The sequence below is a fragment of the Haemaphysalis longicornis genome, unplaced genomic scaffold (assembly GCF_048455015.1).
Source record: "Haemaphysalis longicornis isolate Haplotype H1 unplaced genomic scaffold, Haemaphysalis longicornis Haplotype H1 scaffold_11, whole genome shotgun sequence".
NCBI classification, from domain to species: Eukaryota; Metazoa; Arthropoda; class Arachnida; order Ixodida; family Ixodidae; genus Haemaphysalis; species Haemaphysalis longicornis.
Window position 1 is genome coordinate 125067007 of NW_027526214.1, and position 13212 is coordinate 125080218.

The 13212-nt window shown below is 50.0% G+C and overlaps 1 pseudogene; it reads right to left on the reverse strand.

The window, feature by feature from the left end:
• Nucleotides 1–4944: 4944 nt before the first annotated feature.
• LOC144160792 (uncharacterized) lies at nucleotides 4945–13011 on the reverse strand (annotated as a pseudogene).
• Nucleotides 13012–13212: the final 201 nt, after the last annotated feature.

Here is a 13212-nt window from a genome sequence, read left to right on the forward strand (position 1 = left end):
CTTTACGGGACGAACACGAAGAAAAAAGTGAAGTGCAAAAACAAAAAGCACTTGCACTACATGAAGAGCATGCGCTCAAAATGAAGCAACTTAAAGAAAACCACGCCGACGAGCTTGCAAAGCGTGAGGTAATTCACGATATGCAAGTGCGCCTACTGAAGGCTAAGCTTAAAACTCAACGGCTTAAAGCAAGACTGCTTTTGAAGCAGCTGAACGATAAAGCATCCTAGCCATCTTATAAGCTAGCTCAATGAAAATGTGTGATGGTGACTAAACAGCGCAGAAGACGAAACACAGAGAAGAGCAAAAACAGGACGAGCGCTGACTATCAACTGGGGTTTATTGGAAAAGAAACATATTTATATACAAGGTCACAAGTATAGCCTACGTTCTGCCCTGTTTAAATCATGTGTGCACTCAATGGGCGCCAGTTTTAAGGAACAGGTAAAAAAACTTACGGAGGCGGGTTTTCCAAACTGTGCCTTGGCCTCAGCGTGCAATAAACTGGTCAAAGTAGTAAAAGGGTGTGAAAAGCCCGCCACTCAGAGGGAACCAGATCAACGAAAAAAGTATGCTGTTGTTCCGTATATTCACCGGACCACCCATAGGTTGAAGAAGATAGCGTCTAGATATGGGGTGCAGGTTGCCATATCTGCCCCAAATAAACTCGGTAGAGTGTGTGCTTTAGTTAACCGAAAGAAGCAAGGTTCCGGCGCCAATAACTACAAAGATTGCTCGGTTAAACACAATAATAAGTATGTCACTTGTTGTATGTGTGTTGTTTACCAAATACCGTTATCATGTGGACGGGTATACGTCGGCCAGACGGGCCGTTGTATTAATGTACGTTTAAGAGAACACTTCAATTCGTTGAAGGGAACGCCGACGTCCCACATGTCAGAACACTGTCGGTCATGCTCCACGCCTTCATGCGAGCCCATACTTGATAAAACTGTCATTCTTTTTAATCATTCTAATCAGCGTAAACGTGAAATAATAGAGGCTTCACACATAACAAAGCTCGGTGACGCTTGCATTAGTCGTGCCTCAGTATGTTTGCAAGAGAAAGAAGTAGCTTTTCTTGATTGCCGATAAAGGTTTTGATTCTGCTTGTTCACTCTTTTTCTGATTGTCTGAGGTGATACCAACGGAGTGCACGCGCCTTTTACTTGTGACCTTGTATATATGTCGCAACACCAACTCGCCCAACTTTCCATCCTGCGAAAATGTGTGAATATGCAAGGCATGCGAAAAGTGCTAAAAATAACTTGTCTGCATCTGTACACAGTGCTTATAAAAAAAAACTATGAATTGCACTAAAAAAAAGTCGGACTGAACATTGTAAGCGTTGCTGTAGCCCGCATAGAAGCTTTGGTAAAGAAAACAGTACAGTTTGGTATCAGTTTAGTAACAGTACACAGACAGTACACAGTTAATATTTGTGGCAAGTGAAGTACTGCACCCGTCCCCCACATCGAAATAGAGCTATTACCTTGAACACTGGAGAAGCACTGTTGGATAAGGTGCCTTCGCACGCGCGATCCAAGCTGAGTGTCATGGCCAGCTGTTCCAGAATCTGAGTCCTCGGGCTCGGGACCCTGACCGTCGGGGCAGGGCTCACGCAGGGCAAGCGCGACATTGTGTAGTGCAGCACACGCAGTTATTATTGCTGCAGAGCGATCCGTCTCGGTCTGGAGCTTGGTCTTCAGGCACGCGAAGCGCCTCTTCCAAACCCCAAACGCTCGCTCCACTGAGTTTCTTGTTCGAATTTGACTTTTGTTGTACCTTGTGGGAACGCGACCTTAGCGCGTTCCCTTTGGTTCGGCTTCGCCACACCGCTTGCTCCTCGCGGGAACTTGCTCGGCAAGACATCGGCGAGGGGGATCTACCTCCTCGCCGTAGGAGTGTCTTTAAGCCGGCGAGCGCGTGCGGGATGCGAGCTGCGGGGAGGGGTCGGAGCTCGGGAAGTGAGGCGTCAGGACGCGCCTGGTGATCTCCTTCCTTCGAGGGTCGGGCAAAAAGGAGGGCGACAATGGCTGCCATCGGTGTCCCAGCGAGGCAAACGCGAGCGCGCTGAGGCGGCGCCCCGGCGATGACTGTTGTCGCGGTGAGTCGAACCTCTCGATTCCCTTAAATTGCCCGGGCGAGGAACTAGATCCTCGCCGTCAACCAGCTAGCCTGCATGCTCTCAGTTGGATATTTATTATTCAGTAATAAATGTCAATGAGCGAAAACACTTGTCGCTTCCTTTGTTCCGGTGAGCCACGGCCCGCCGCGGCTGGCGCGGCACAGCGCGCAGCCGCGGGGTGGGAGATAGCTTGCTAGCGGGGCGAAACGAGAAGACAAAGACTGATTAGTCTCTCTCGTCGCCGGTTTTGCTATTGCAGGGAAAAGTAAACCAATCTACTTTAACCCCTCTATAACCCCACAACCTGCATGCAGCAGTGAATTGTAAGCACATTAAACACAAAAAGCTTTGGTAGCAAGGAATGCAACAAGAACTGGCACAAGCTTTGGCCAGCAGCAGCCCACCACTTAAACAAGTCCTTAAGACATGGCAAAAAGCAACTTGCAAGTCGCCACTATCTAATCTGTTTTCCTTATAATCTAGATTAGTTCCTTAAAGTTCCCGTCAAAATTGGCATGACTTATCAGGACATAGCAGCCATTTGAATGAAACAAACTTTTATTTTGCCATCATGGCCCCTTTAAGCAGCTCAGTGCTCTGTTTACGAATGTCAGTATAGCCCTAATAGCACCATAATTACCATATAATATTTCAACACAGAAACATTAGAGGGCCTTAGCATAGCAGGTAGCGTACAGTGCGCTAATGTTACTAGTACTGTGACCCCACTGCACATGCGCAATGGGATGCGCTATTCCTTATGTCATTCCAAACAGAAAACATGCTTTAGCGTAGCAGAAGCCATTCTGTCCGTCGTGTGTACCACCTGGCAGATGGTCGCTTTGAAAGCCCTTGAAAGAGAAAGTCCCAAGATGGCTTGAATGACGTATGGTTGTCTTGTGCCTACTCTAGCTAACTAAACAGATTGTTAGTCGTCCGGCACCGTTTCATGAAAATGAGGTGGCGAAGAGTGCAGTTTGCGTGATTTTGGTAACTCGTGCAAACACGACTACGACTGCAACTGCTACAAATGGCAAGTGTGGTAACAAAATTCACTACTTTTTTCATTATACGTCTTGACATGCAAACACATTCTTCTTGAGCATTGTACAGTGCTATGTGGTATCACTGTTGTTTCAATTTAGCAGCGATGCAATGGAAAAATAAAAACCAGCCTTCAATCTTGGATTGTCGGATGACGCACACGAGTCCTCTTTTTCATGGTAGTTCAAAAATCATTACTATACACATCACCTAATGACATCTCACCCCCAAATACTGACTATGCCTAATCTGATGTTTATGTTCAAACCAAATACAAGTGTTCATTCCAAACAACCAGTGCAAATGCACACGTGCTTGCCTCTTTTCTGCGCTTGTCCTGGGGACCCTCAGTGGTGTCATGAGGAAGGGCAGGCAAGGGTACCCCTGGTCCCCAAGCAGCACACCAGGTACACTGCTCGCCTCGTACATAGCCATGACGCGGCTGTTCTCGAAAATCCTGCTGTCATGTACCGACCCAGGCCAGCTGGCTACCACGTCCAAGAATTGTAGCTCAGGGCCAGTGACTGCCTGTAAAAACAATTTTTGGTAATGAGATATCTTGTTCACAAAGATATACAAGCTGAACAGGCAGTAAACAGTAATTTGAAGCTCACCACGGCATGCAGCATCACGCCAAAAACCTGCAGAGCAAGCGCCTTTACCTACTTTAGTGCAAGATAAGTTAGGTACAGATATTGATGGACACGGTTTGCGAATTGGGTTTCACAGATTATTTGCCCCAAGTCACACAGGATAGTTGCTGTACAACTGTAGCACCTACATTATTCGCTGCCAAAAATCAGAATAACTTGAGGTACGTACATCAAGGCTGAGGCCACAGACCACATCCTCTTTTCATACCTTAATGGTTATACGCTCAACTGGGTGAGCCTTCTTTTTACGAATATACTGTGTCGACAGCAGCCTAAATGGTACAGTCCTCACGAGCCTCCAAATATTTTGTGGTTGGCGCTTGTCGAAGATCGCGCTGTATGCGACGAGGCGAGGGCAAAACCTTTTTGCGTTAATCACGTAGAGCCGCCGAAGTAATAACATCGCGGGAGCGTCGACCACCGGCGGGTCAGCGCGTTATCGCGGTGGGAAGCGGCGAAATGAGCAAGAGTCGTTCAAATGCGGGCGACGATCAGGTCGTGCGACCGCCGTCTGCTAAGCGGTTCCTGCAAGGACGCCACAACCAGTTTCCTTTGGTAATCAGAACGCTATCTTCACTGCCGTGAACAAGGCGCAGGCGAGATCGCTCTCACTGCCCAATGATGAAGATAGCCGACAGACGCCACAGGCGCTAACCATACGTCATGCGCGCGCGCGCACACACACACACACGTACGCACACGCGCGCACACACACACATACACACACACACTTGCATTCTTTAAGGCAAATCAAAGGTTACGAAAACGTAAACCTACAAAGTAAATGCAAAACACTCACCTGTACATTAATCGAGAAGACTCCATTCCGGTTGCGGTAAACTTCGGCGCAGTCTCCGCCCGGGCTGATTATTTGCACGTGCGTGCAGTCTATACACCCTGTGACGCCGGGAAACCTCCCAATCTGGTAAAATCGCGTCATTAGCGATTTCCCCTCCGTTGCGTTGGGCAGCTGCACGTACTTCGGGAAGAGGCGTAAACACACCGCCTGCGTTACTTCCCAGAGCACATTGCTGACAGTGGGCTGAGAAACATTGACGAGGTCGCCGACCACCGTCTGCATGGCCCCAGATCCGTAGAAGCGCAGCGCTATCAGTAGCTTCAGCAGCGGCGGTAGTGGGCTCCCCTTCTGTCCGAGTTCTCGCGCAGGCAGAGCTCCTTCAGCATTTTCATTACTGCTGCCTTGGAGAAACGGTAGCGGAACGAAAACTCGTCGTCGCTGTACAGCTCCATCGGGTTGAGGCGGTCTCGCGGCTGCCTCATCGTGAGCGACGGATATCTGTACGCGTCGCCGCACATAAAGACGTCCACCCGCAGGCAAAACCGGGCAAAGTCCGCCCAGCTTTCGTACGACGCGATAAAACTCGGACGCCATAGCCGTCGCTTTCCTCCCACACCGCAGCACCGCCGGGGCCGGACGAAGCTCCCAGCGTTCCGTGCGGCCTACGAAGCGTGTGCAAAGTGCTGCGGAGAAGTGTGCGTCCAGTTGAAAGAGCGGGGTAAGGTCGCATCAAGGTAGCCCGCGAGCGACCTTGCAGTAAGGAGGCATCAAGGGAGCGTTTCGTAAGGACGCCTCAGTAGGGAACGTTCCAAAATTGAACTAAGGCATCCTTACGAGTTCTAAGGCGACCTTAGTAAGGTAAGGAAGGTTTTAAAATTTGGGCCTATGTCGTCTGCATACATTAGTCCCGGAACCCGTTGTTCCACCACCTACCTGTTTTTCATGTAGGATAAGTCGAAACTCAGCGTACTGACTTCTAGCTTTCTTTCCAACCCCGCCATGTAGATCATGAACAGCAGCGGAGAGAGAGGACATACTTGTTTCAAACCCTTGTAGGTGTATACAGGCCTATTGTATATTATCCCCTCCCACACTCTTTGCACTTGGTTCTCCCTGTATAGCTCCCTGAGTAAGCTAATGAATTCTGCCCCAACTCCCTCGTCCTCCAGGATACTCCAAAGCCGCTCCCCGTCTACATTATCATACGCCGCTTTAATGTCCAGAAAGGCTAACCACAAAGGTCGGTTTTGCATCTTCGCCACCTCTATGCATTGGCTTACCACAAATAAGTTGTTGTCTAGCCTTCTGTCCTTTCGAAACCCATTTTGAAGTTCCCCTAATATCCTATTTGCTTCCACCCACTGCTCTAGTGCGAACTTCACTGCCTGCATTGCTAACCTGTACAGCACTGACGGGACCGTTACTGGCCTATACGAGCTCGGGTTTGTCCTGACTCCTTTGCCCTTGTACACTGAGTTCATCCTGCTCATTTGCCACGCGGCCGGTATTGCCTTTTCTTCTATCCTTGTTCCCATGGCTTGCAGTAGCTTTCCCTTGCTCTTTGGTCTTAACTGGTTAATCAACTACATCGGTATCCCATCCGTGCCTGCCGCGGTATTTTTGGGGACCTTTTCCTCTGCTCTTTTCCATTTCAGCTTGTCCCCATATATCTCCAGACATTCCGGCCTACCCGCCGCGACATCTCTGTGTCGCTGCGGGGCCTCTTCATCCACCTTACCCAACTTCTCCGTGTTGATTTTGTGTAGGTATGCCAATGCTTCCTCTCCCTTGAGCATCTGCCCCTGCTCGTTTTCTATAGCACCGCCTTCTGTGGGGCTCGTACGTTTCCCTAATGCCTGCACATGGTTACAAAACCTTTTCGTCGCGTCTCTACCCCTTCCTCGTATGGGTACATCGCTCGCTGTCCCCCTTTATTTTTGTCTGCACTAATTGCTGCACTTCCTGTTTCATTAGCTTATACTGCTCCCATTTTAGGTCCACCTCCTCCTGATGTCTCCACATCCTCTTGGCCTACCTGTGCTCTCTAGACGCCTGTTCACGCCTCTCTATCGCCGCCTTGATTTCTTTGTTCCACCAGCTTTTGGGTGCTTTTTTTTCCTCTCCATCGATTGGCCACCTGCCTTGACTATTTTTTCCTGCATAGTCTTGACGAGCCTGTCATATTCCCACTCTTCTCCAGGGTTTCTTTCTATATAATCCTCTATGCTTTTGGCTATAACCGCAATTTGTTTGCTGTTTAACTTTGTGCGCTGCCTCGGTCGACCCGTTTTTTCGCCCCCCAGTTACCCAAAACTCAGGTTTATGCGCTTGTGGTCACTGCCCCGACTGTGGCCCCCTTCCTCATCTATGGTCATTCCATGCGCGCGACATGCAGCACGACATGCAGCGCACCTAGTGGCCGACGCCTCTCGGTAGTACAAAAGCAGACGACCCTCACCGCACTCCATGTGTTTTCAATTACAAGCCAGAGTGAAAGTTCGTTGTACTTAGCTTAATCACTTTGTGGCGCGTTTAAATGACTACATACTGTATGAAATAGCCCTTGGGAGAGGCTGAACAAAATAACATCCGCTAAAACAAGCCGATTTATCGGCTTTCTTTTGAGCGAGCTGTCGCGGTCGTGGCGGCGTGGAACAGTATCCTAACTTCCTGACGACTATTACCGTTCTTTCTTCATGCGTGCGGTCGACAAAGGAAAGTTCACGAGTAGCATAAACACGGAACGCTGCTGGTAACTGCAAAAGGTTGCTTCAGCGAGAGCATGCAAGCGAACGCAAGAATTGCGCAGCTGACTCAGCTGACACTACTGGCCTGGCACCGCCTTGAAAACGAGTGGAAATTTTGTTTTGTATTTTCGCAAACTAAACGATTCTTGCGTAACGTTTTACGCCGTACGACTTACGAACGGTGAGTAGGTGAGGCAATAGCATCAAATAAACAAATTAAGCGCTAATAAAGGACGCAAAACCAGCACTAAATCGCACGCCGCGGCCTGAAAAGATGTGTACTTCTAAATTTGCATAACATAAAACAGCCGCATACAGGGCGTGCGGCCCCGCATATTGACATACGATCATCACTGACTCTGATGGTTATCTTCTAGTGCAGCGGTCGTCGCTGACAATCTGAACGCCGACACGCCAGTTTTGCCCTCAAATGGAGTTAGGCAGCGAGACAAGAACAGAGAATTGGTCGCTTCCAGTTGAATTGTCCCCCATCTTCACACTTCGCCAGATTATTGTCAAATATGGGCAATTCGCTATTTCTTTTTTTCTTTGCGTTCAAAGCCCACCCAATTTGCCGTCCGGCCCTCCGCCGTGTCGGCTGCATGCAACTCGGCCCTCCAATGAATTGTAGGGCCGAGTTGCATGCAGTCGACACGGCGGAGGGCCGGACGGCCGGACGGCAAACGTTGCTGACCCTCATTCTAGCCAATTAAGTGCGAACTGGGAATACATAATGCCAGAGCGTATTTAAGTAAAGCAGTGGCGAATCGAGAGCGGGGGCGGTAGGGGCGATCGCCCCTCCCCCCCAAAGCCTGTGTCAACATCCCCCTCCCCTCCCCCTCCCTTCAGTGCTGTGGCATGTGGCCACCTCCTTGGTCAGGTCGCCCCGGCACGACTGCCCTAACCGCAGAGGAAGCCGAATGGCTAGAACGGCTGTTATGATCGGCCTTCACGGCTTCAGAGGTAGCTACACGGCAGGCATAACCGAAGTAAGTCTCCTAACCGTGGTTTTCGCAAAGCGAGCTAGGCAAGCACGGTTTACTCTCACAAACCGAGGAGCTGCAGGCGCACCAGCCGTGAACCGGCGCAAGTTAATCGACAGCTTCGCGGAGCGGCGGGGGGAGCAGTCGTGATTGGGCTTTCTCTCTGCCCCCGCTTTCTTCGCGCATGCTGTCGTTCAGGAGATTGAAACTAAAAGAGCAGTGATCTCCCGCATTTTTGTGTGTTTTTGTATTTATTCAGACGGTGCAATAAGCTGCGGCCGCCGCTGCGTAGCCGGGATTGCTACAGCCGCTCTGACCGCTCTCTTTTTTCTATCAAAATAAACAGAAGTGTAGTGGACGCGCACTTCACGGCTCACTGAAGGTGCCTTTCTCACGCTTGCTCGGGCGGTTCGCGTTACCTGACCCGCCGGATGTATGCCACGTGAGATATCGTGTTCCACGCCTGCGCCGCCGCGCCATCGGGGACCGGGGAAGGGGGGGCGGGGGTCACCATTTCTCCGCGCTAAGTTCGCTTAATAAATAAAGGCACTTGAGTTCCAGCAACCCATCGGTGTGTACGCTTTTATCGTCATTCGTCAGCCGACGAGGCAAGAAGGTTCGGTGGTTCAGTTGGTTCAGTACTGCGGCACAAGTTGAAGGAGATGTGACATGTAGTTGAAGGTGACGAAACACTCACGTGCTCACTACATGACCAGCACGTGATTTCGTCGGCCGAGTCGCATGACTCCGACGACTGGTACTGTAGTAGCCACTTGACCCATCCCGACGACTGGATGTAAGTGTTGGCCACGCGCAAATATATAGCTGGCGTTTAGAACTTTAGATTTGATACCCGCAACTCTTAATTGTTTCGTTTTTGGGTACAAGAAGACTTGAAACATGCCTATCATTGCTAGCTGCAGTATTCGAGATGCCAGTCACGCCAGTATTCAGCCAAGCATACCCTGGATGTTGTAGTTACTATACTGACCCTTCTAACGCAGTTACGAGGAATGTACCAAAATCATATAGAATCCGCTACGACGATATGCATCAGTGATTGAATTAAGTACTTTTTGCAGCAGTATAGGTTATTCATATGATAAAACTTCAAGGTACGTTTTTCTAAATATGCGTTTACAAAGAATACGAGCGTGTGTTGTTTCATATTTATTAAATGAACACTGCCCACGATTTTATGCTGGGAAGTTTCAAAGGTAGTGAAGCAATGTCCCATAAACTGAAATAATTTTGCTCAAGTACAAGCGATTTGATGATCGCAAGCCGATACAGCATCTCTTGCTCAAGCTTAGCACATCATGTCGCTACGCGCTTTGTGATTCATTCTTTCGATTACAGGGTTCTTTTTATAGTATTCCGCTGAAAGTCCCCTGTAAGGTTTAGGTAAATATGCCTAAGCACTGCGCCGTTTGCTAATTTTCGTCGTCTGTGATGCTTCTGCACGTTGAAGTTGCTCTCGCTCTGTTTTACTTGTTAAAACGATGCAACGTACGATTGAAGATGAGCAAGTGGAGCAGTGCTTGCGCAATCTCCTGTGTGTATCCATTTATTGTTCGAAGAATTTTCTTTGCATGGGTAGCTCCCCTGTTAGTAATTTAAATGCTCATACACTCTTGTACAGAATCAAGGATGTGGCTTTAAGTCATGAGTTCTCGTTCTGTCGTCAGGTCAGCAAATATTACTTCTTGTATTCTGCATATTGATACATGAAGCATCTTAAAACATGAAGCTCGCAATTGCGGCTTGTCATGTACGCCGACAGCATTGGACTATCACATTTTCTTTCGTCTGTTTGCAACCCCAAAGCTCTCTCTGAAGAATGAAGAGCGCAAGTTCGCAGAAGATCGACAAGTTCTTCCTTCCTGCTGCTAAGAAATCCCTACATGTTGCAGTGACATGATCATCGGCGATCCTTACAGCTGCACGGTGTTCGGGGTTCGGTTCCGGTGTCATGGAGTGATCGGAGGAAAAGTTATCGACTTGGTCTGGAGATCAATTCTTGCGCCGTTCTCCGTCAAAAAGTCAATTCCGAGAATTACGTCGCGGGAGCAGTCAGGCAAGATAACGAACGCAGCAGGGTACGTCGTGCCGTCTATGGTGACACGGGATGTGCATGTTCCACTTGGCGTCACGTGGTGGCCTCCTTCTGTGCGTATGTGCGGACCGTCCCATCTGGTCACAACTTTCTTCGACGTAGACGCAAATGGTCCGCTCATTACTGAGTAGTCGGCTCCCGTGTCTACGAGGGCGACTACATCAAAGCCGTCGATTGACACCTTGACGTCGGATGCCGCCTTCCTCGAGTTCTGGGTGCGTCGGGGCGTCGCATCTCGGCTTGTGCGTGTTGACGGTCGGGCACTGTGCGTCGTCGTCTTCTCAGCGGTAGTCTCGGTTATGTCACGCGTCGCGCCGTGTAGTTGTCGTCGTGTTCGGGAGTCTTGTCAGGGTTAGGTCGGGTCGTCGGGATGAGGGTATGTGGTGAATCACTGTCTTCGGCGCGTCCTTGCGTCGTTAGAGGGTTTCCGTTTTTTCGCCGTAGAGCAACTTCACCTCCAGATGTTGCTTCTTTTAGTTTCCCCCCGCGTGGGCAGGGGGACCTTCCACGGGCGAAGTCAGCATTGCTACGGTGGTTCGGCGATTGGTATGGGTAGGGCGACGGCGAACGGTTGAAACGGGCTGGGCCACGGCTGGTTTCAGATAGGTACTCGTCGATCTCACGTGGTCGTTGGCCAGGGAGAGGGCGAGGTGCGTCGACGGAGAAACCACGCAGTCCGAGTCTCTTGTATGGGCAGCGACGGCAGATGTGGTCGGCCTCTCCGCAATGGTAGCACAGAGGACGATTATCGGGTGTTCACCATACGTCCGTCTTCCTCGGCGTCTGGTTTCTGGCTACCGGGGGTCGGGCGGGTGACAGTGGGCGGCGGTACGGCGGGGCCTCTTGACGGCGTGTTGGAGCAGGGCGGGGTCGACGAGCAGCCGCGGAGTATGTCATAGCTTGTGGCTCGCGGGGTACTTCGGATGGCGTAGAAGTTCCTAATGCTTGTTGCACTTCTTCCCTAATCACATCAGTAAGGGTAGCGACTTCTGACTGTGGCGGCATGGGGAGAAATTTCCGCAGTTCCTCCCGCGCTATTGCGCGGATAGTCTCGCGTAGGCTATCTGCGGGAATGGGCATGCTGTCGGCGCAATTCGCATTGGCCGTGCCAACAAAGTTCCGGTCATACTGCTTAGCACGCATTTCGAGGGCCTTCTCAATTGTAGTGGTTTCGGTCACTTATTCGGCGATGGTTTTGGGCGGGTTGCGGACAAGTCCAGCAAACAGTTCCTTCTTCACACCGCGCATTAAGAAGCGTAGCTTCTTTTCTTCCGTCATTTCGGGGTCCGCGCGGCGAAGTAGTTGATTCATCTCCTCAACGAAGATCACGACCCCTTCGTTGGGGTATTGCGTGCGCGTTTCCAACAAAAGGGCGGCTCGTTCTTTCCGCACGACGGTGGCGAATGTTTTCAGGAACTCGCTCTTAAAGAGAGCCCAGTCAGTTAGCGAGCTTTCATGGTTTTCAAACCACGTTCGGTCCGTATCTTCTAAATAGAAGAATACATGGTGGGAAGTTTCTTCGTCATCCCACCTGTTAAAAATGCGGACGCGCTCCACTTTCTCCAACCAGTCCCCAGGGTCTTCTTCAGGGGATCCTCTGAATGATGGGGGCTCCCGAGGTTGCTGCAGAACGATGGGAGCATTGGCTTGGTTGACCATGGTGCTGGTTGCGACGTCTTTCTTCTTCACTTTCTCCGGTAGTAGACCGAGCTCGGGTGGTAAACCTTGCAGGCGGAGGCCGGCTTTTTTTGGGCTGGCTTGGCGGCTTCCAGAGGTTGTAGAGCTCACGAAGGGTGCGTACCCAGCACCTCTACGTCACGATGCCACAGACGACGCAGTTGTCTTCGAGGAAAACACGTTTATTGGAGTGAACTTGTGCTCCCCTAACAACTCAGAGAATACAGAGGCGGCGAAGCAGCAGTCAACAAAGTGACGTACGCATGCGAGCTACGGCGATTCGAATACCACGGCGTCTGCGCGCGTGGTTCTCGAACCGTCGATTCACATCTAGAACATTGTAGATCCAAGAAGATTATTCTGGGCTGTTCACGTTAGATCGGAATGCTCTCCCTATCAGAACAGATAACACATGCGGAACAGAAAGAAAGAATGGAACACGCGCTTCCCTTGGCACAGAGATAACACAGACCGGCGCAGCCAGGCGGTAAAGGCAAAACACAAATAAACACAATGCATGGTTTGCGGCAATATCATGCTATGGCTTTCTAAGTATTTAGCAAATTGAGAGTGAATAACGTGCTCCATGATGACCTTGCATATGGTACTTGTTAGCGAGATAGGTCTGTAGTTGCATGGTGAAGAACGATCGCCTTACTTAAAAAAGGGGGCTACCTGCCAGTCGTTGGGGATAGTGCCTGTCGCAAGGGACTGGAAAAAAAGGGCAGTTCGATTACTGCAGATGCCTTGGGATGCATTTTTCATTATAGTGTTATTAATACCAGTATGATCGCACGCAGAAGAAAGTTTAAGCTTACCTAAAATGGAAAATATGTCCGCCTCAATAACAACAATTCCTGGCATGTCAACGTCTAATATGCTATCGCTCGAAGGTACGCTGGTAGCGTTCTCGCAGGTAAAGACAGACGTGAACGTCTCATTTAGAAGTTCTGCGCATTGTGATTCAGGAAGTGAAATGTTGTTGCTGTCGGAAAGAGTGATATCAGGATACTGTTTTGGATTCACTACGCGCCAGAATCTTCGAGGGTTATTTGTAAGCATGGA